Source organism: Ovis aries, chromosome 26 (genome assembly GCF_016772045.2).
Source record: "Ovis aries strain OAR_USU_Benz2616 breed Rambouillet chromosome 26, ARS-UI_Ramb_v3.0, whole genome shotgun sequence".
Lineage (NCBI taxonomy): Eukaryota > Metazoa > Chordata > Mammalia > Artiodactyla > Bovidae > Ovis > Ovis aries.
In genome coordinates this window covers 11,815,926-11,840,297 of record NC_056079.1, presented here as the reverse complement: position 1 = coordinate 11,840,297, position 24,372 = coordinate 11,815,926, and the positions used below count along the sequence as shown (strand labels likewise).

At 40.4% G+C, this 24,372-nt stretch overlaps 1 protein-coding gene across 1 annotated transcript in view; it reads right to left on the bottom strand.

The window, feature by feature from the left end:
* The window catches only part of TENM3 (teneurin transmembrane protein 3), a 2,757,765-nt gene that overhangs the window by 1,156,295 nt on the left and 1,577,098 nt on the right, over positions 1-24,372 (bottom strand). The window contains exon 8 of the mRNA XM_060406900.1: positions 9,670-9,751. The gene's annotated coding sequence lies outside the window, so the exon portion shown is untranslated. The remainder of the gene's footprint in view (positions 1-9,669; positions 9,752-24,372) is intronic.

Genomic DNA, 24,372 nt, shown 5'->3' with positions numbered 1-24,372 from the left:
CTCACCTCTTTATTGGCTTTAGAACGGCAAGCCGTCAGACCCCCGTGTTCGGTAACAAGTGTGGAATCTTTCCACTAGCATGATGTGTATTTGAAAGATGAGGACATCTTTGTTTGCCAGGTTGTACTTAATCAAACAGATTTATCTCATTGTGTGCACGCTTTTGGCCAAGGAGAGTCCACTGGAGCCTCTGCCAATATCATCATGCTTCACCCTGCTCAGCCAGGTGTTCTGAGTGGAGCTGATTCTGACCCCGGTTCCATGAAATGACCCTGGGCTGGCGGATTCGAGTCTTGCGACTCTCCAGCTAGAGAAAGAACTGAAACTTCTGCTTCCCCTGAAGCCGAGCTAGTCAGGTCCTACGAGTAGTGGTCCTGGCCTCCTGCCTGAGTGACCAGGATGGACTGCTCCCTCCCCGTCGTTGGAGTTGTTCCGAAGAGGATGCCTCTGACCAGGAATCACTTTACTGCACCCAGGAGGCCAGCCCCGGACTGATGGCCACAGAGAGGATGGAAGAGACAGAGGAGGTAAGCGGCTGGGTCCCGGGACTGCATGTCAGGCACTGGACCCATTCGTGCTCAAAGCTGGGTCTTCCCAGATCAGTAACATTCTCTCCATTTCCATATGGAATACAAACTTCTCTCTTATTCGTCGGCACGTGTCCACATGCATAGACACGCACCGAGGTTGTCACAGACCTGCAAGTTGTGTGGAGTGGACTAAAGAGCTTTCCCTGGCAGAGAGAAGACTATCCAAGAAGACCCTGGGGCAGGAAAGAGCCTGGCTAATTGCAGGAAAGAAAGAAGGGCAGGGTGGCTGAAGAGTCACCAGCTGATGGGAATGCCACTGTGAGAGATGGAGACGTGGGGTAGAGATGGGGGTTCATTTCACAAACAAGGAGGAAAACATGAGATGACTCTATTTGGGTGAGTGAAAACCCTTTGGCTGCTCCAATACGTTGGAGAGAAATCAGGCCAGAAACAGTGTCCAGTTAGGAAAGTCAGAGGGGAGACTGGTGGATTGGACAGGATGCCGGCAGGAGGGTGGAGAAAGGTTGCTGGGGGTGGGATGTAGTTTGAGGCTAGAATCATCAAGATTTTTGGCTGGAGCACCTGGGTGGGTAGTGACAGGACTGACCAAGATGAGGAACCGAGGAAGGAAGAGAAGGGACTGGAACTCACAGTGTACCCCATGCTTTGATGAAAAGGATAATGCGGACCACCCAAATTAAATCCACACTTACAAATGAATTCTCCATTCTTAGAGTTGGAAATTGCCCCGAGGAAACATTGAGTCAAAAATACAACTCAGGCTTAAATCCCACAGGCCCAATACTATCAAAAGATTTTAACTGCTAACTTGTTTTTGGACAATTAGGGTACCGCTTATTAGATTATAATAATGTTCCAAAAATACCATTTCTAAGATGAGAGTTTGATTCTATTCTGGTACTTTCCTAGTGCTCTTGCCTTTTATTCTTTCTCTTGTGCTTAAGAAGGTGAGTGGGATTTACTCTAATTATCTTCTCTCGTACTGGTTTGTTTTCTTTTATGTATTTCTTTTCTTACCATATGACCTAGTAGGTTCATATACCATTGAACACTACTCTGTATTTTTGATCTTGAGTGATTTAAGCCACCTGACGAGTCGAAGATTCCATGACTATATTATACCATAGCAACAACAAGAGCCATCACTTAATAAACACTTTATACGAGCTTCCCAGGTGTCACTAGCGGCAAAGAACTGCCTGCCAATGCAACAGATATGAAAGACATGGGTTCAATCCCTGGGCCAGGAAGACCCCCTGGAGAAGAGCCTGGCAACCCACTCCAGTATTCTTGCCTAGAGGATCCCATGGACAGAGAAGCCTGGTGGGCTACTGTCCACAGGGTCGCAAAGTCAGACACGACTGAAGTGACATAGCGTGAAACACGCACGCACAATAACATGCATGAAATCAACCTCGACAACAACAATATAAGGTAGTCCCATTGTTCCATTTTACAGATGAAGAACTGAGAGCAGATTTAAGTAAGGTCCCAAGGTCACAGAGAGCTGAAATCTGCCCCAGGGTATTTGCATGCAGAACTACAGTCTGATTCTGTGCTACCTCCTAGGTCATGTGACTGCATCCAGTCCACACTGCTATGGCCAGTATCTTGATTCAGACGCAGGGAAATGAAATGCTATGCATAAATCGCTCTTACCTTTCTATATGAAAAAAAAATATTAAAACAGAATTTCAAGCCTGTGATAAAATCATATGCCATAGACTATGATACGCTGATTAGAAAATTTTTAAAGAAAAATTTCCTTTTAACAACATTGGCCTGGGTCAGGGTAAGGGGTGGAAGCTGCTGCTGCTTCTGCTAAGTCACTTCAGCCATGTCCGACTCTGTGCAACCCCACACACGGAAGCCCACCAGGCTCCCCCGTCCCTGGGATCCTCCAGGCAAGAACACTGGAGTGGGTTGTCAGTCCCTTCTCAATGCATGCATGCAGGCATGCTCAGTCGCTTCAGTCGTGTCTGACTCTGTGCAACACCATGGACAGCAGCCCACCAGGCTCCTCTGTCCGTGAGATTTTCTAGGCAAGAGTACCTGGAGTGGGTTGCCATTTCCTTCTCCAAAGGGGGGCGCGGGGTGGAAGGCATCCTGTCATTTCATGTCATGAGTAGTGTGGGGGTGGGGCAGCTGAGAAGGCGGTGGCCCTCATCAGTGCCCTGCTGGGACACTCAGGCGTTAAGGTACTGTTTGAACTTGGCAATGTACATGGTCCCATGTGGGGCTCAAAGCAGAAAATGCATTCTCTGATCCAAGAGGGTAGGAAGCATTGAGATGTCTTCCTGAGGAGGAGAAAATTCATATTTTGAAGGATATCATAACGCTTTCTAAATTTTTTCCCTCTCTACAGTGACAGTTCTCATGAAATGTCTTTCTGAATGCTTGTTTGTAACAGTGGAATCAGTGTTTTTGAGGAAATGAGCTTTAAAATAGCCAAGCAGAACTTTTCCATCTTTTAATGAAGACTTATTTTATTTCAACCTTGACAGAACAAGGAAACTTAAAGCGTTGACCACAATAAAAATTTCTTTAGGCAAGCTGAAGTCATCTTTAATTCTAGTCTTTTTTCATTGCAATGTATTAGTGATGGTAGATGCTCTTCTGAAGCTAGAACTGAAAGCACATTTTCTCTATGATTTCATTTCCAATGGGTTTGAAGATTTTTGAAGGCAAGGATTATAACTTCATGTCCCTTTATACTTATCAAAGCAGCTTCTAGAGTTCCTTGTGTGCAGTAGGTGCTAGCTGTCTAGGGGAAAGCCCTTTAATAATTCTGTGATATTTTATGCGATTCTTTTTGAAACTGTAGAGGAAACATTCAGGGATTAGTTTTCCCTACCCAGTGCATAGTTTGCTTCCCTTCTTTTATCATTTATTTAAAATTTTTTTAATTGGAGTATAATAGCTACAGCATTGTGTTGGTCTCTGCCATATAACAATGTGAACCAGTTATAATTATATATATACACACACATACCCCCCGTCTCTTGAGACCCCCTCCCTATCCCTCCCACCTCTCTAGGTCATCGCAGAGCACCAGGCGGGGCTCAGTGCTAGCTTCTCGCTAGTTGCCCATTTCACACATGATAGTGTACATACGTCAATGTTACGCTCTCAATTCATCCCACCCTCTCCTTCCCTCACAAGACTCCCCCACAAGTCTGTTCTCTATGTCTGTGTCTCCATTCCTTCCCTGCAGGTAGCTTCATAAGCTTTTGAGGCCCCAGGATCTTCTAAAAGTTTTTGGTCATTTTCTTCCTCTTACCTGAGTGGTGATTTCTTTGGTACCAGGAAACTAGTCCTAATGAAAGTGGTTGATAATAACAACACAAAACATTTGAATAATGCTTTAAGATTTGCAATTATTTTTCCAATTCATCCCTTCATTTCCATGGCACCTCCCACAATCCAATTACCAATGTATTAGGATCTTCGATGGGAGTTTTCGGCTCTGTATCACATCATGAGAGATGCCAGAACAGCTGATTGTCACTACTAAATTTCAGAGTTTTCCTGCTTCGTATAGAGTCAGTGAATTAGTGTGGCTATAATTTCAACCACCATGGCATTCTGTCATTAAGAGCCTCTTCATTTCCTACGAGTTTCGTGTTGAGTCATCCAGATAGCCTGATTCCATCCCTAATAAACATGGGGAGAGAAGCAGGAAATAGCCGTTTCAGCAGGTGGCACCCCACATATCTGCAATTTCTTCTCGTCCTTTAGGCAACGCAGTTGAAGGCTGCATGATGAATGAGCAGCCGTTGATTGGTCCTATTGTGCATTTGTGACTCTTCTCTTTTTATGTCTAATTTTAGGATGCAGAAGATGCTCTGGGGGATCAAAAGCAGATATGTGACACATGCACCAAGATAAAATATAACAATGACATGTGGTCAGAGGATTTTTTTTTTTTTCCCTTCAGAATATCTTAGACTGATAGCGAGTTCCTATGGTGGTAGCTGTGTGCCCAAAGCTGCCTAGAGATGTTGAAATTTGTCCTTCAAAACAGAAATGCCTTACCTCCTCCATCTCTCTCTCTCTCTTTTTTCTTTTAAACATTAGGAAGAACATTTCTCAAGACCGGATGACTTTTCTAGCCTCATGCAAGATGGATTTGGGTAGATATTAAGGATATTTCCATTACTGATGATGGAGAATTTCATGTCTGGTTTAGGCTTCATATAAAGCTTGTCACTAATGGCCAAAAAATCTTGGCAGAAATCTCGCATAAATGATAATGTGTGTCTCCTGCTAGTAACTACAGTGAAGGAGAAATTTTCAAAAGCAATCACCTCAGTAGGTTCCAGAAAGATGCAAATCAAGGCAAAAATAAAATTCCATTTATCTTCATTCCTTTGGCAAAATTACTCAGTGACGGGTACTCCTTAATGAGAAACAGGATGTTGATCCACAGAATCTCTTTTCTATTGTTGTGTTAGTATAAATTGGTAAATCCACTTTCAAAAATACTTGATCTTGTAAAGTTGAGCATTTATGTTTCTTCCTACTCACCAATTTCATTTTAAATATATTGCTTGATTTTTAGTTATTTTTCACCTTATAAAAGGGTATCATAGTGAATTGTAGGTCAATTTTCATTCAATCCCAAAAAAGGGCCATGCCAAAGAATGCTCAGTCTATCATACAATTGCACTCATTCCATATGCTAGTCACGGTTATGCTGAACATTCTTCAAGCTAGGCTTCAGCGGTATATGAATCAAGAACTTCCAGATATACAAGCTGGGTTTAGGAAAGGCAGAGGAACCAGAGATCAAACTTTCAACATCTGCTGGATCATGGAGAAAGCAAAGGAATTCCAGGAAAACATCGACTTCTGTTTTATTGACTACATGAGAGCCTTTACCTATGTCAATCACAACAAACTGTGGAAAATTCTTAAATAGATGGGAATACCAGACCACCTCACCTGCCTCCTTAGAAACCTGTATGTGGGTCAAGAAGCAGCAGTTAGAACCAAACATGGAACAACTGACTGATTCAAAACTGGGAAAGGAATATGTCAAGGCTGTGTATTATCACCCTGCTTATTTTACTTCTATGCAGAGGGAAAGAAAGTGAAAGTGAAGTCACTCAGTTATGTCCAACTCTTTGCAACCCTATGGACTGTAGCCCACCAGGCTCCTCCATGGGATTTTCCAGGCAAGAATACTGGAGTGGGTTGACATTTTCTTCTCCAGGGGAATCTGCCCAACCCAGGGATAGAACCCAGGTCTCCCACATTGCAGGCAGACTCTTTATCTTCTGAGCCATCAGGGAATCTATGCAGAGTATGTCATGTAAAATCACAGGCTGGATAAATCACAAGCTGGAATCAACCTTGCCAGGAGAAATGTTAAGAACCTCAGATATAGATGATACCACTCTACCACTCTGGCAAAAAGGAAAGAGGAACCTCTTGATGAGAGTGAAAAAGCTGGCTTAAAACTTAACATTCGAGAAACTAAGATCATGGCATTCAGCCCCATCAATTTGTGGCAAAATGTGGGGAAAATGCGGAAGCAGTGACAGATTTTCTTTCCTTGGGCTCAAAAATCACTGAGGAGGGTAACTGCAGCCATGAAGTTATATGACACTTAGTCCTTGGAAGAAAAATATGACAAACCTAGACAGTATATTATAAAGCAGAGACATCACTTTGCTGACCAAGGCCCATCTAGTCAAAGTTGTAGAGTTGTGATATGTAGAAGTAAGTGATATGTAACAGATTTAAGAGTTGGACCATAAAGAAGGCTGAGTGCTGAAGAATTGATGTTTTTGAATTGTGGTGCTGGAGAAGACTCTTGAGAGTCCCTTGGACAGCAAGGAGATCAAAGCAGTCAATTCTAAAGGAAATTAACTCTGATTATAGGCCTTAGTCCAAACTAACTGGTATCTTACAAGAAGAAGAGATCAGAACACAGACATCACGAGACACCACAGAGGGACCATAGGGTGAAGGGGCAGCAGGTGCATGCCTTTCTGCCGGGGAAGGGAGAGAAACCAGAAGAACCCAACCTTGTCGGCACCCTGATCTTGGATTTCCAGCCTCCAGGACTGTGAGAAAATACACTGTGGCCATTCATTCCAGCAGCCCTAGGAAACCGGTAGAGGCATCATACCCATGAGAAGGTCTTGTCTGGAGTATAGCAGTTCTGCTCCTTGACCACTGCAAATGGAACCCCACCTGGGCACCACGCTTTGGAGTCTCCTACAAATCACAAACATGGAACCACAAAGCCTTTCCCTCCCTTCTTTGATAACAGAAGAAAATTTGCTTGAACATTTAATAACCAACCTATCAGCTCATCGGGCTTCCCTGCCCGTATCAAGGACGCATATCTGAGGATGACAGTGTGGTGTGTGTGTGTGTGTGTGTGTGTGTGTGTGTGCGCGCGCGCGCGTAAATAGTAGGAGATCATAGCCAAAGCCCTGGGAGACTGGAGACAGAGGGCTTCCTCTGCATATCCGCAGCATCAGGCTCTAGGCAGACCAGGCTTTCCAGACCATGGCACATCCCCTCCCTTCTGTTTGGGTGGTATGGTTTGGGAAGTTGCTTAGCATCACCAGGAAATCTCAGGTCAAAAAGCTGGGACCTGGGGAGAGGACTTGCCTGCCAGGGAAGCTTCACTCTGTCCCAGTGTGGTTTCAGGCGGGTCCTGTCACCTCTCAGGAATAGCTGTTATTTCCCTGTCTATCTTCTGCTTACTCCGAGAACTCAAGTGTTGAGGTCATGGTGGTTTAAGGGACGGTGTAGCTCCTTTAGCCTCTGGATTAGAGGTCCCTTCCTAAGAAACAGACTCTGGGTCCTTGAGTTGGGAACATGATTCAGGCTGTGGGTGCAACTAGATTTATAAATTTACTGTGTTCTGATTGGGCTTCCCTGATGGCTCAGGGTAAAGGATCTGCCTGCCAATGGAGAGCTGCAGGAGACACAGATTTGATCCTTCAGTTGGGAAGATCCCCTGGAGGAAGAAATGGCAACCCACTCTAGTACTCTTGTCTGAAGAATCCCATGGACACAGGAGCCTGGTAGACGACAGTCCATGGGGTTACAAACAGTCAGACATGACTTAGCAACTAAACAACAACAACCATTTTGTGATACCATGTGTGAGCTTTGATTTATAGTGGGACTCTGGAGTCCTCAAATTCTCCAGGTGAAGCTGTTTCAACAAGAATACTCATAAAAGCTTTATGTGCAAGAGCAAAAACTTGGCCACAATCCAAATTCCCATAGCAGAAGAAGGGATGAATTCATTGAGAGCATATTCACATAACAGAACGTTACACAGCAATCAAAATGATTGAATCATGGCACCAAGAAACACGGGGGGTTAACCTTAGCAATAAAATACTCACTGAAAAAAGCACAGGGGAGATTATGTACAACATGACCATGGAATACATTTAGAAACAACCACAAGGAAAACACCTGAGTTTTTCATTTCATACCTTATTTAGGTTAGAGGAAGGAGAATGGTGGATACAAGATTTAGGGGGAAGGGGTTCCTCTGGCCCAGGGACAGAGCACTCAACATGGGAAGATACATTACTCCAAATGATCTAGGTCTGAGGTCATGAGGTGTGCTCACGAAAATCAATATTGGTGTGGGTTTTCCCCAAAACACGTTTTGGCTAACCCAATATATTTTTGCAATAAATTAGTAAATAGTTAAAGGAATACATAATAAAAAAAAGTCATAGCTGGGAAAATGACAGAGTTATAATGAAGCAAGGATTGTCTACTTTTGTGTGCATCTGCTCAAAGAAGTAAAATTGCAACCACCTTTTCTCAGAGGTGTTACTCACTCATAAATAGGATCAACCTTTTATGCAGAAATTACTTATTGCACTTGATGAAACTTGTCCAAATGGACTGAATAGTGAGGTAAGAAAATAGGGAGCTACATGAGTTTCCTAATGCAGGGCCAAGTTATACATCAAGCAAACCAATATTCTTGGTTAGGAACACAAATCTAGTTGTGAAGAAAACAGGACTATTTCAGTGGAAGGAGAATGTGAGCAAATGATTCTGCTTTGGTCTCAGCAGAGTCTAAAGCTGGGTCTCAGCACCAGTCTTGCTGCTTAATAATTTGCCTGGGACAAAGCATTGGATCTGCAGTTTGTTGTGGTCTTTGAACAAATTTCTCTGCATGTCCTCCTTAACCACTGAGGCTGCAGTGTCCTGCTGTTGCTTTTGTCCCTTTCTTGAATGTGGGACTTATAATGATAGTGTGAATTACTGGAACCTTCTCTGTGCTGTATCCTGGTCTTGTTCATAATGAAGGAATAATGGTATGTTCCTCCAACTGGGGCACCCAGAGATAATGAGGCCTTTGAATAAGACATCTCTGCTCAATGTGATTCCTCCATCCTCTTTCAGCTTGGTTAGACATATTCTACCTATGTGCTTATTAGCATCTGGGGTAACTAGATATGTTTGCCTTTGCCTGGATGTTTACACAACCTTTCACTTTGTCTGTTTCAACCAGGATCACTGAGAAAACAGAATGGAAAAGCTTCAGCTACTTCAATTGTCCACTGGTTAACGCTTTTTTAAAAAATTGCAATGTTTATAGAAGAAGATAGAAAATTTGTCTTCATTTAAATTTGTACCCTGCGTACAAAGAGATTACTATATATATATATGTAGTAGCAAAGCTGGCATAGTTAAAAACAGTGTCTTATAATCTTTTATTTTCATAGCACTTGAAAAGTGGCAAATTTTTTCTTGAATAAGCAAATGATCATTTTCTTCATAGTCATCTTTTCATTCTGGTAGAATTTCATAGTTGTGTTATTATAAGATAGAAACCTTTACTTGGATGGCCTTCTTTTTTTTATATTTCTTTAGTATTAAAATGAAGACATGTTAAATATTGGACTTTTGATGAAGAGATAAACATAACTTGGACAATACTTATAATTTTAACCTAAACTTCAGATGCTCATTTTTGTTAAATTATCTTTTCATTGTGTCCGATAAAGTCATCAAACATTTATCTTTTAAAAAATAATTTTAAACCATCTTTGAAAGGAAATAACATTAGCATTTCTTCTGCTTAATGTAGTTAGAAGAGGAGACTCCACCAGCACCTTACCTAAACATTTGGGAGGTTTCCGAAGGTTTAGGTTCCCACTGCATCCTATGTCTCCCAGAAGCCTGAAGAGAAGAGTGCTTAGCTGGAGGAAAAAGGACAGGAAGATATCAAAATCACCCCTGGAGTCTGATCATTAGACGTTATCAATATCATTCTTAAGGAATGCACACTGGAAACAGGCTAGTCAAAATATAACCTTCCAGAACAGCTATCTGGTATTAAAAAAAGCAACAGGATTTTCTTCCAAGCCTTCGATGGCAGGTCTGGGGCTGAATTATTGATTACTGGAAAGATTCAAAAGTGAGAAACATTTTGGGTTTCTCTATGTTAATCAAAACTACAGCTTTCACTCTTCCCAGTGTGTTTCAACACAACAGGGGCACTGATTTATTGAGGGAGCCAATGGTAAGCTAGTTTACAATGCTCTTCCTCCAGGGAAGCTCAGTGGTGTATCAATTAGGCAATATGTGACATACTAAAATATTTTATCGACAACTGTTAAGGAATATTTAAACAGGATTAAAATATAGCCCTAGATATGCTAATGCTTTTTTAAAAAAAGGAAAAAGAAAACTGTTCCCTCAACAGGCAGAAATTTAATAAAAAAGATAATATAGAGATATGTTAGCAGATAAACGATAACAAGGAACCTAATATGAAAAGAAGCAGTGACGTCTTCTCGTCCTAAAGGAAGAAGCCCTGAATTGCCAGATGTTCTTGAGATTACAACTAGCATCATCCTTATACCCTGTTGCAAATACCTCTTAGGAAAGGTTTAGCATGGCTGAACCTGACTTATAGCTAACTGACTTCAATAACTTGATAGTAAGAATGGATGTAATATTTTTCCTAAGGAAATGAATACTGATTGTTTAAAAACTTGCCATTATTGAGCAGAAACATCAATGGGAGCTTATTCTTAGGCAAGCAGCCTATGTAGTAATATTTAAACAAGAATTTCATAGGAGAATGTTTCTGTAACTGTTGTGTGGGTGTGGCTCTGATTTTTTTTTTTTAAGGCTACAAATGAAAATGAAATACAAAGGTTAATCATTGATTTGGAATCCAGGGTCATAGACTAAATGGGTCCCAAAATAGTGGAAGCCAGGTTAAGTGTAAGCTGAAGACCTGGTGTTAGTGGTAGGAACCTGTGAGCCCCTACTCAATCCTTATTGTGGCTCCAAGGAAAGGGAGGGCTATTGTGTTGCCAGATGTTCAAGAGATATAAAGAGGCCAGTGACTTGAATTGTTATGTAAAATCTTCCTATGTTGGGTAATGGCTCATTAAAAACAAAACACAACCAAACAAAAATGGTGCAAGCTTATCAAAGCAGAACTACAGACCAATGAAATATCACGTCAGCTACTTATACAGTGGATTTGGAAAATATTTATGCCATGATAGAGGTTCTGCAATAAAGAGATATTTGTATAGGACCTACTGTATCACACAAGGACAGTCAGGGATTGTTTCAGGAGAGAAGCTATCATGCCTTATGCTTCAAGACCAGATGTAATGTATATCTATTATGAACAAAAAGAAACAAGAGATTTTGCTTAATGATTAAGGGAAGAAAGGGGATCAAGTTTGGCATGAAAAGTTTTGGGTCTAAGCAACAGGGAGGGTGGTAGAACCAGTTTCTGTGACAGGGAAAACTGGGAGAAGCATAGTGGGGCCAGGTTAAATTTTGGATGCCAAAATGATTATATTTAAATGCGTTTATCTAAGGCAGCTGCTTATCTGAACCCAGTTAGGAGACAGATCAACATTACAAAATAGATTTCGGAATCTTCAGCATACTGATGACATTTAAAGACATGGACTGAATGAAGCTGACTTAAAAAAAAAAAATTTAAGACGATGCTATTTATCCATTTTATTTGCTTATTTATTTGGTCATGCTGCTCAGCTCAGTTTCCCAATCAGGGATCAAACCCAGGTCCCTGTCAGTGAAAGCACAGAATTCTAACCATTGAACTGCCAGGGAATTCTTGAATGAGGCTGTTTAGACAGGGATGTAGACATTGAAGGGAAAATGAACAAGTAGAAAGCTCAGGGGTTCCCTAACATTGAGAAATCTGGGAGAGAGAGGTGACTCAGAATGGTGCAAAGGGCTTTGGGAAGGAGTACCTGGAGAGGCAGAAAGAAAACTCAGAGGTGTTTTGTATGGAACACCTAGAAAAGAAATTATTTCAAGAAGAAAAAGATGGACTAAATACAGATGAAAGGTTAAGTAAGATGAAACTCAAGAACTAACCAGTGATTTGACCAGATCGGCTCATTGTGTAAATAGTTCAAGCACACCTTTTAAAAGAGGGCTAGCTATTTAATTCTTAAATATAAGCTGCAGATTCCTTTTTGAAAAAATAAAAACTAATTAGACATTTTCAGCAGGGTAACCATGAAAAATTTGAATTACTGGGTCATGTAGGCAACTCACACCTTATCTTATTCAACATGCACATACACAGTTTGCAAAAGGAATAATAAACTTTCCTGTTTTCAAATTGTTGCATTATTTCTCAGCCTAGAAGGAATTAATGAAAGGGTTCTTCTTATACTTGGAAATAGGTACCTTATTAGGTTGATTATCACTTCTGTGTTCACTGATAAATGGAGGCATCAAAGCAGCTGCCACCAATTTCATTATTTAAAAACAAAAACTTCCTGCAGAGTTTATCCATAACCCTTAAATTTATTTTCATGGCCACTGTGTCAAGATAACTAGAAGATGCTATATCGTAATTAACTTCTTCAGCATTTAAGGATTTACTTTGAAACTAATAAGAAAACTGGAAAGAAATGACTAGTTACAGTTAATAATATTGTCCATGGCTTCAACTATCACAACATGTACGGCCAGCTCTTTATCCCCAATCATTCTCCCCATTGTCACATGCTGTCTCAGGGATCCACTAATAGAGCTTGGTTAAAAAAACTTTATGATCCCCTTTATATTCAAAATGAAACAACATATCATATAAGAAACGAATCGCCAGTCCAGGTTCGATGCATGATACTGGATGCTTGGGGCTAGTGCACTGGGATGACCCAGAGGGATGGTACGGGGAGAGAGGAGGGAGGAGGGTTCAGGATGGGGAACACGTGTACACCCGTAGAGGATTCATGTTGATGTATGGCAAAACCAATACAATATCATAATTAGCCTCCCATTAAAATAAATAAATTTAAATTAAAAAAATGAAATAACATTAAACTATACAGTAGCAGCACAGTTCTGTTTTTTTCTGACTTCCATATTTTTTTAGATTATATCAATATTCTTCTTCAAAAATCAAATGTTAATGCTGAAAAATATTTTTATACAGTGATGTGTGGCTTCCATTTTCTGATCTGGTCATCGGTTCAAGTGCAATTTTTCTATAACTGTCCTCATCAAGTTTTCCTAACAAAGCAATGTTGCTTTTAGACCAGCGGCTCTTGAACCATTTTGGATTCAGTGGTTCTTTGAAAAGCTGATGAAGCCTATAGACCTCTAAAAAAATGCACATAAATACATACGCAAGTATTTCTGACAGCTTTATTCTCTTTTCCTCCATGTTCATTTCCACTTAACAGCTAGATGAGAAAATCCTGCGAAGGAGCAGATCACGTTCACTTCTCATTTTCATAACGATCACTTACTAATCATAAAATAGAAATGGCTCCAAACTGTGCAACTAAAACAAAATAAGCTTTAATTCTGCTCAAAACAACTGTTAATGAAGAGGCTTATTGTTTGGTTTGTATGAGAAGTGATTGTGGCATAACTGGAAATGTGTAAATAATCTCTGAAAGCCAACTGATTGAGGATTTTGGCTTTGATAGAGGGAGTGAAGAAAATCTGAACTACAAAAAAAAAAAAAAAAAAAAACCAAAAAAAAAAACCCACAAACTTTTTTCAAATTTTAAAAAGACAGTAGCAAATGAAATCCAAACTTCCATGACTGACTTTCTCCTGCCAGGAGTAGGTTTGTCAAGAAATGCAAGAATCCCATCTCATCATTTCCTTTGTAGCGGAGTCAAAGAAGACATTGTATCCATGTCAGAGTCACTGAGGCCATCTGAATTAACAGCCAAAGGATTACAATTCTGCATTTCAGTTTTAAAGCCTTTCGGAGCAGAAGTAACCTTCAGAAAATTCTGCAGATTTCTGCCTGCTGAGAAATTGAAAGGCAAAGTTACTCTTGACACCAGGCTCCAGAAATGTTCCCTCTGCATTGAAAAGCTTACTTTCTTCTCCACTTCCAGTCTCTCCTTCCAGAGAGCCAGCTGGGACAAAAGAAAGTAGATGTTTAGCAGACTCCAAAATAGTAACTTGAGAGACTTGAATCCAAAGTTTCACTTCTTTCTTACGGCTGAAAATATCAGCCAAATACTTGAGTCAGGAACAAACTCTTTCCTGTCAGACTGTTCTGAAAAGGGCTTCTGTCTCTCTGAAAACAAACAGAATTTCTGCCTGTTGTTCAGTTCTGGGGCTTCAAGATTGGCCCCGTGAAATTCAGTCTTGTTCAGTAATTCAGGATTAAGCTTTTCTGATTATTCAAATTAAACTTTGAGTAAGTTCCAGCCTCTTTAATATTAGCATGAAAGAAAGAAAGAGAAGGGAGGCAAGAAGAGAGTGGGAGATTGAAGGAAGGAAGAAAAGAATGGAGTCCCATGGTTGGGAGAGTTGGACTAGAAAGAAGGCTGAACTTCCAAGAATTGATGATTTTGATTGTGGTGCCAGGGAAGACTCTTGAGAATCCCCTGGACTGTAAGGAGATCAAACCAGTCAATCCTAAAGGAAATCAACCTTGAATATTCGTTGAAAGAACTGATGCTGAAGCTAAAGCTCCAGTACTTTGACCACTTGATGCAAAGAGCTGACTCACTGGAAAAGACCCTGATGCTGGAAAAGATTGAGGGCAGGAGGAGAAGGGGGCGACAGAGGATGAGATGGTTAGACAGCATCAGCGACTGCATGGACATGAATTTGAGCAAACTCCAGGAGATAGTGGAGGGCAGAGGAGACAGGCGTGCTGCAGGCCATGGGGTTGTGAAGAGCTGGACATGACTTAGAAACTGAACAATGACAAATGGTCTCTGAAATTTGAGGAGTGTAGATATAAGGCCCTGAGAAGGCAATGGCACCTGACTCCAGTACTCTTGCCTGGAAAATCCCATGGATGGAGGAGCCTGGTAGGCTGCAGTCCATGGTGTCGCTAGGAGTCAGACACAACTGAGTGACTTCACTTTCACTTTTCTCTTTCATGCATTGGAGAAGGAAATGGCAACCCACTCCAGTGTTCTTGCCTGGAGAATCCCAGGGATGGGGGAGCCTGGTGGGCTGCCGTCTATGGGGTCGCACAGAGTCGGACACAACTGAAGCGACGTAGCAGCAGCAGCAGCAGATATAAGGCCCTTCTTGACCTTTGTTAGCTCTGCATGTGTGTCTGTGTGTGTGTAAACAACTTTATTGAGATATAATTGACATACACTAATCTGTACATATGTAAACTGTATGATCTAGCAAGTCCTGCCACACATCTGCACCCAGGCAACCATCACCACACAGAAGCCAGTGAACATAGCTAACACCTCTGAAAGTTTTCCCATTTCCTTTTTTTCTTCTTCCTTCCTATCCATCTCAGAGCCTTCTTTCCATGAACCTTCTTTCCATCACTATAAATAAGTTTGCATTTCCCAGCTCTTAAAATAAATGGAATCATAGAGTATGTACTTTTTATAGCTCTTAAAGAAATCACTTGGTATAATTATTTTGAGATTAAACCATATTGTTCTACAAATCAATAGTCATTTCTTTCTGTTGTAATATTCTACAGTTCATATGTAGATCACTATTTGTTTCCCATTCATTTATTGATGGATATTTGAGTTTCCAGGTTTAATAACGGTAGATTACGTCTACCAAAATATCTGAGACAGTCTAGTAAGGTGACTAAGGTTCATAGTACATACATTCCTATCCTTATTTGGAGTAAAATAATTTCTTAGTAATAAAATTGAACGAGGTTAATTTTTATTGCTGGTATTCTTTGTCCACCCCCTCCCCATAACTAATCTTCACAGTATGAGAAAGAAAAAAATACTTCCTTGAAAATTCAGTTCAGTATCTGAAATGCTTCTCTGGATTTCCAGATTAAAAATCCCTGCTCTATATGTTTATGCATTCGTCTGTTGGGAAGAGAAGTCCTCTACTTTTCTCCTAATTTTTACTGGGACCTCCCAAAGGAGAAGGAGCTGCAAGCTTGATTGGTCAGAGACTGAGATGTTTACTGAATGGAATTTTCTAACTGGAGGGCTCATTGTGTGTTAAAGGATAGTGCCTGCCCACAGTGCACCCAGCTGTTCCTCCTTACTCCTTGTCTGAGATAAATTCTCAAAGCAGCGATGGCCTGGCCCCTAGACCAGACCCGCTGTGCATTTTCCCCTCCCAAAGGACCAGCTATGACTGGTTTGGCCAGTCAGATGGCAGCTTTTTCTCCAGCTAGGATAGCTAAGAACCTTAGGTTACAGGGCGGGAGAGGGAAGCAAAGGGTCCTCCTCCAGTTGTTTTACTGAAGCTGTATTTTTCACTGATGCTCTCTCCAGGGCCCTGTTTAGGGGGATTTTTGTTGAGCTATTCATGAATGGGCAGTTCTATGCCATTCCACTTGGCACTACTTTATGTATATGGTTTCTTGGTCAACAGCCCTGGAGAGAAGGAGAGTTGAATGAAAGAATTTGAGAATGCAAATTCAAATGGTCTCTTTGAGGTATACATCAAGGTTAGAATGAAATTGGTGAAATACTTATTTTTTAGTCATAACATTCTATTTGTTCTCTCCTTTTAATTTGTACTTTCATCTCCCCAGCCCTGGCCCTTATCTTACTATACTTTGACAATCACAATTGCTTTAAAAACTTGCTCATATCCATAAAGTTTGTACACTACACATAGCATGCAATGTTCCCTAAAAAAATCAGTTACAAGCAATAACATTAAACGTAAAACAGAAGGGATGTGACAATATCTGCTATGACTAGCCCTAAAGTAGTTTATAAACCAAAGTTGTAAAAAATGATATGGAGCTATGAGTCAGAACTGTTCACAATAAAAATAGAAAAGTCCATCTATATATGAGACCACCAAGTGAGGGAAATGTCCAGAAAATTATTTACTTAATATTCTTCTATCGAGTGTATTCTGTCCATTCTCCAAGATGGATTACCACCCAAATCACTGAAGACAGATGGTTGCCTCTATTTTTAAAATGTTCTAGAGTCGATAATTTCACAAGCTCCTTTGGTAGTCTGTTTCAGTGTTTAATCACTCTTACACTCAAGACATTCTTCCTTATGTCTAATATATGATGTCTAAATAATGAAATACACTGACTGGAATAAGGAGGGTAATTTTAACTCTCACAGCTGCTAGAACTAGAGACCTAAACAATTTTTCAAGGAGACACATGGCTCTATTATGTTCTCTATGGGGCTGACAGCTCCTTCCCTGACCTTTCACCCTCTTTATAAGTCTATAATTCTTACTTTCCACAGGATATTGTCTACTGAATATCCTACAGACATTCAGAAGTTAAGCTAATCAAAGTAGACTCACTTTACTTGTTAAAAATGCAGTTTTCTTGAAAATGTAGTTCTAGGGTCCGCTTTCACTTCTAATTGCAACATAAATTTCAGCAAACTGTTAAATTTATCTATAAGGCAATCCCATGGTCATAGTTTTGGTAAAGAATGTTGGGATTTCATTCCTAAATGATTAACGGTATAGGTCTTGGCTGGAGTCTCTACCTTTCCCCACACCAGAAGTGACCGACTACCTTCCTCACTATAGGACTTGGGGTAACAGTAACAATGCCCTTGACATTCTAAACAAGGCTCACTTAATTTTTTTTTCCCCCTGTCCTCCATTGTCACCTTTCCTCCAGCCAGGAATGTCTCCTGAGTAGCTCTGATTAAGGATAAATTTTTATTCTTATGTTACTTTCCAGTGTCAGGAAACCCTTTCAACAGGATTTAGAGATGATTAAATGTGAGGGGAGACAGCTTAAGGAGTATCCCTTCCTAGGGTAGTGAACTTTAAGGGTGTCTGATGTGAGGGAAGGGACTGCCTTCCTGGAGCACTGAGTCCCCGTGCACTCTCAGGATGGTGACCAGAGATAGCTCCCCTCCCCATTCCTGGTGGCTGCGAGTGAACCAGACTTGTCTCATCCAGAAAGCATATGCCCCCCCCTGGACCTTTCCTATCTTCCCATCAGACCATCACTCAGTTCCCCGACTTGGTGCACCTCCCTTCCCCGCCTCCAGTCCAGTCCTTTCCCCCCATCACATGGCTCAGAAGGGCCACTTAGCCCTGACATTCAAAGGCACAGGAGCAGGACCCTTTCCCCAGAAAATTACAATGAACTTATTTATGAGACAGAAATAGAGTCACAGATGTAGAAAACAAACTTATGGTTTCAGAGGGTAAGGGTTGAGCATAATAAATTGGGAGATTGGGACTGCCATATACATATTACTATACACTGGGTTGGCCAAAAAGTTCATTCAAGTCTCTTTGTAAAGATATTATGGAAAAATCCAAATGGAAGTTTTGGCCAATCCAATATAAAACAGATAACTAACAAGGACCTACTGTATGGTATCGGGAACTATACTCAATACTCTGTAATGACCTATATGGGAACATAATCTAAAAAAAGGTTTAGTTGCTAAGTCATGTCCAACTCTTGTGATCCCATGGTCTTTAGTCCACTAGGCTCCTCCTGTCATGGAATTCCCCAGGAAAGAATACTGGAGTGGGTTGCCATTTCCTTCTCCAAGGGATTCTCCCAACCCAGGAATTGAAACCCCCATCTTCTATGTCCCCTGCATTGTTAGCAGATTCTTTACTGCTGAGCCACCAAATACGTGTATAACTGATTCGCTTTGCTGTACACCTGAAACTAACACAGTATTGTAAATCAGCTATAGAAGTGAAGCCGCTCAGTCGTGGCCGGCTCTTTGCAGCCCCATGGACTGTAGCCTACCAGGCTCCTCCATCCATGGAATTTTCCAAGCAAGAGTACTGGAGTGGGTTGCCATTTCCTTCTCCAGGGGATCTTCCCAACCCAGGGATCAAACCCAGGTCTCCCACATTGCAGGCAGATGCGTTATGGTCTGAGCCACCAGGACAGCTCTGAAAAATCAACTATATTCCAGTTTAAAAAAAATACACACAGACGAAGGTAAATGTCTTAAGGATGCTATTTAAGGTCATTTCAGTCTCAGATTAAGAAGCTGCATTGAAGTTACTGATGATACTGAAACAAAAAGGGAACAAAGCCCAGAGCAAGAATTGAAGAAATTCTGAGCATTCAAGTTAGTAATTGAAGAGCAATAAGTACAGCTTCTGGTTGACAGATGGGTCCTAGATCCTGAAGGTCTATGTTTGAATATTTGTTGTTTCAAAGACTGCTAGTCAGACTGGGGCATGTCACCTGGCCTTTCTGCCTCAGTTTCTTCATCTGTGAAATAGAGACAATGCTGATCTCAATTATGATTGTTAGGCATAAACGTAATGCACACAGTTGGCATATAAAGTGTTAGTTGTGCTTACTAATGAAGGATAAAAGATATTGAGGCTATATTTTTTAAGATTATTTTGGCAATGTGGAGGAAAGATAATAGAACATGTCTTCTGAGACAGGAGTGCCATCACGGTGCCCAGAGGCTGTGAGCGGGAGCCCTGGGCAAGGTGAGCAGAGAGAATGGAACCAGTGGGAGGAAAGTGCCCAGTGCTGAGCATGGAGCCCAGAACTTAATAAATGGTGGTTAAATTTGGTAAATAGAGAAGGGTCTATTTTTCCTCAGTTGTGGGAATAAGGAGAGGGCATAGACATATAGAAAGGCCTGGGCGGGGTGGTGGTGGGGGAGGCGGGAAATAATTTGTTTCCAATTCTGTAGGCTTTGAAATCTTTAAGTCATAAGGTATGGTTTGCTGGCTGGACAGGATGGAGGTTGGTCAGAAAAGACTGATCGATATACCAGAAAGAGTAGAGGGAAGCTACTTTCTACATAGTGAAAGGAAATAAGATGAATACAGAAAAGCGTAGTGGGGGTGAGTTCATTAATGTTTACTGATAGCAACAGCATAATAAAGGTTCTTGAGATGCTTAAGAAATTTCTTTTAGAGCATAAAGGATGACTTTTGTTTCTTTCTGTTTATTTTATGAGGAAACCATGACTTAGCCTTGGATGTGAACGAGGCAGTTCAAGAATGATCCCAGTTTTCTTGGTTTACAGGAACCACTCACTTGCCCAGTACTTTTGCCTTAGTATAGCTCTCACTCTCCTTTGATTCATTATCTTGGTTAGTTCTCATGACAGTGAGGTAGATATTATTATTTCTCTTTTAAGGATGAGAAAATGCCACAACCAGAATCAGAAGGAGTCTAGGGGCTTCTTCAGGTCTCCGAAGGCTTTCTCCTTAAATGCTGAGGACCTCCTACTATGTTTTGTAATCTTTGTGTGTGAATTGGGCATTTATCACAGGTATTTGCCAATGGAAGAAATCTTTAAGCAAATACTAATTTTGTTTCATTTTGTTGTTTGCTTGTTTTGGCCTCTCTGCATGGCATGTGGAATCTTATTTCCCTCACCAAAGATCAAACCCATACCCCCTGCACTGGAAGCACAGAGTTTTAACCACTGCCAGGGAAATCTTCTAAAAATCCATTCATCTTCACAGATGATAAAGCTGCTTGAAACTAGTGACTTCAAGTTTTCTCCTTCCCTCCACCCCACATGGTTCAAAGCAAAGCAATACTTCATTTTCAGGTTTTCTTTTTTTTTTTTTTTTGGAGGGGGCAAGTTGTATATCTGTGCCTTGCATTCTCATAATTAAGGCAAAACTAGGAAGTCAATATTTTATTGAATACTAATTCTTGCTGAGCTCCCAGCTCCTTGGAATCTTGAAGCTAGTCACTTTGCTTTTCTGAGTTTCTGCCAATACAGTGATAAACTGCTAAAAAAAGAAAGAAAGAAAGAAAGAAACTCACCCCAAAAATTGAACCCAGATTTTCTCCTGTATAAATTAACAGAAAAAAAAAGTAAACAGGAGTAGCAGGTTACATAAAATAAGTGAAATGAATGTTTCTAATGGACTGAGGGTGGTTTATAGCGGCCAAAGTCACTGTCCTGCTGGCAATAAAGACTTGATTAAAAGAATCGTAGGCATTTGATTGAAATGGGCTCATGTGCCACTTTGTTTTCTGGAGTTAATGACATTTGTTTTGCACTACATTATTTTGTCCAGCTTAAATAATAAACTAAAAATGAAAATAAATGAAAACAAAGGACCCGCTGTCCTTTTGCCTTGCTGGAGGGAAAGTACAATGTTAAATAGTCTTCTTTTTTTGGTATATCATCACATTGAAAATAGAGTTTTCTCTCTACATTAAATTAACCTACAAGTCTCAGTGGTTCAATGAATTTTTTTATTGGTCTTTGTAATTCCTCTCCCTCATTTTTTCCTAATAGAATACCAAACAATGTCAAAGCTTTAGACAGTGACACAAATAAGAAAAATAATAAGAGACAATGCAAAATAGAATTAAATTCAGAGACTGTAGTTGTTTTCTCTGAATACTTAATGTCTCTGATTGCTGAAAACTGTAAATAACAATGATTCAAAAAAATTGGTCCAATCCTGATATGATTCAAATATGAGGTACTTTGTGTCTTTTAAAGCAATACTTAAAAAAAAAATCTTAACTTATACGTGTTTAGTTACTTCTTTTCACACCCACAAAGGAAATTTCAGAGGTAGTGATCCAATCATATAAAATGGAGATCCTTGTTTGGGTAAATCATTGGATGACTGAAAAGAGGAGGCAATTTTAGCCACTGTGTTATCACTTTCTTAATTTAACTATGTAAGAATAGGTGCTGTTTAGTTCAGAAACATCCGTATGGATTTGTCAAATCTAACAATAATACCAGAACCAACGTGCTTCATGCCTTTTTGCTGCTAAATTTAAAGCCAGATAATTCAAAAGAGAATTTTTCATTAGGTACCAATGTTTGTGCCTACTACTGTCATTGCAAATGAAAATAAGAGACGTAAAGATAATTTTTTAAATGTAAAATATTTTACTGTTTTAAGGTTTAAAATTTTTTTAAATCATAAGTTTTGAAGGCCTTTTATTAAAAAATTATTATTCTAATATTATTAAAGGAAGAAAAACTTGGATGGAGTTTTGAGTTCCGGGGAGCACTCAGCTGAACTTCCCTCATTTAGGGTCAAGAATAAAATGCAAACACTGTTTCTTGCATTATCTTAAGACATTTTGTTGAAGCAGTTGGATCTTTCAAAAGAGAAGAATGTTCTGACCACTGAGGGTATTTGCTTTATGTCATTCCCTTTATCTCAATGTCAGGTGCTTTCTACAGCCATAAAATGGGAATAATAATAACACTTAAAATAACACCAGTGTTGACATGGAAGAGTCAATTGGCTTCTCCATGCTTAGTCTCATTCACACCTACCCCTGCCCCACTATTCACTGTGGATATTTATTTTCCCAAAGTAGCTTTGACTTCTTTTTTTCCCCCCAAGTTGTCATTCCTAAACCACACAGTGATTTTAAAAAAAAAAAAGTAACATTCTTAGGATATGACAAAAGACTAGGCAATGGCATTGGGACCAAGAAATGGAAACTACTCTTGAACAGCAAGGACAGACTAATGCCGTGATCAAAGTCCATAGGGTTGCAAGAGTCAGAAATGACTTAGTGGCTAAACAGCGACAACAAGGACAAAACCAAAGTGAAGCAATGACGCTTTATTCAGGAGTCACGCATGCCGTTTGCATCCAAAGCAGGAGTTTACACTTCAGAAATCCTGAACCATTCTGGCTTTGTTCCTGTAGGGTTTGAGGCTCTGAAGAAAAGATCCTCCTCTCCCTTCTCGACGCCTCCCTCGTTTTTGCAGGATCCTTCAGTATCATTGTGAGATGATAGAAAACCCTCTTCTGACTTTTCTAGTAGGATGTTGACAATCCTTCTTTCAACAACTATTTACTGAGTGTGTATTAATGTCAGTGCTCTGAAGGCAATGTGCGCTTGGTACTGTGGAAATATGGAAAAGTAAAAGAAAGTGCTCCCTGCCTGGAAGGAGCTTAGACTCTTGGGGATATAGAGTTTTACCAGATAAATCTTCATAAACCGATTAATGCTTTGGAGAGGGCTATGAGAGCATGTAACCAGAGAGGATGATCGAAGCACCAGAGTCAGTGAAAGCTTCCTGCAGAGAAAGAATTTTCAATTGAGAATAAGACCAAAGTCTACTTATGAAATTGTATTAAATCGGTATTAGGGTTGGTAGAATGTTATTAGAAAAAGTTAGGAGTACCCGGGAAGAATTACATGACATCAGAGGTCTATGCATGTGAGAATGCTTTGAAAGGACAGAGAGTCAATGACAGAGTGAGTGAATTTCTCAATCAGCAGGTAAGATAGTCAAAGTTTAACACAAAATCATGGGCAAGTTACCAAGTTTCAATTTCTTCATCACGAATGTAATTTTATCTACCTCAGAGGACTTCCCTGATGGCCCAGTGATTAAGACTCCATGCTGCCTACCTCCAGTGTCTGAGACTTCTGCTGAAGCGGGTGTAGGTTCAACTCCTGGTCAGGGCACTAAGATTCCACATGCCTTGTCGTGAGGCCAGTAGTCTTTTTAAACTCATTTTCGTGTGTGTGTGTGTGTGTCTGTGGTTGTGATTAAACTAAATGTTTATAGAGTAGCTATCACCTACAAAGAGACCAGTAGCTGCTCAGTTTTTAGCCAAAATTATTTTCAAGGATGGATTAAATGTACGCACAACAGCTCACATAATGACCCATAACTGGACTCACCTTCAATTTTGTTGATCATATCAGGACACTTTTGAGCGTGAAAGTGACAGAACCAGAGCTGTCACCTGAAAAGAGTGTTCACCTTGACTATACTGCCAGGTAGAGATAATGTTGAAAAGCAATCAACAAAAAACTCAGCACATACAAGGCACTGCCAACTCCCTCAAACCATGCCTCATAATAGGCCCAGTCTCTGCCTAGAGTACTCAGACATAAAACAACTCTGATAACATGGATCATTTTAAAGTATATGAATACTAGAAAGATCCTCTGAAGGCTATTACTACATTCCTTGTATTACAAAAATAATACCTGCAAAAAGTAAATAAATAAATAAATAAACACTAGGGGAGGGTATAAAATGAAAGATAAAAATCTCCTAATCTTCCAGGGTTCAGCTGAACATCCATCTTAGGATACATGTGTGTGTAGGTCTATTTTTGTTAATGTCATTAATGGAGCATATAAAATAATGCAGCTTACCTCTTTGAGACACAAGCATATTTACAGTGAATAGTTAATACTGTGGACATACACCTTTCCTCAAAGGCAAATTAACAAAAGCTCTCCTATATTAGCACCAACGATTGCACCAGGAAACTGGCAGCTCTCCTTTTCAGAAGCTGAGGACCTTGGCCACAGTCGGGAGGGGGTGTCCTTGTGCAGCCTGGTTCACTGACCCCAGGCAGCTCCTCTCACTTCCTTTCTCACCACTGACAGCAGAGGAGTTTGATTTCACTCCTCTGACCCTGCGATACTGTTTTCTGTGGCTTAAAGTCACAGGAACTTTTTCTTGATTAT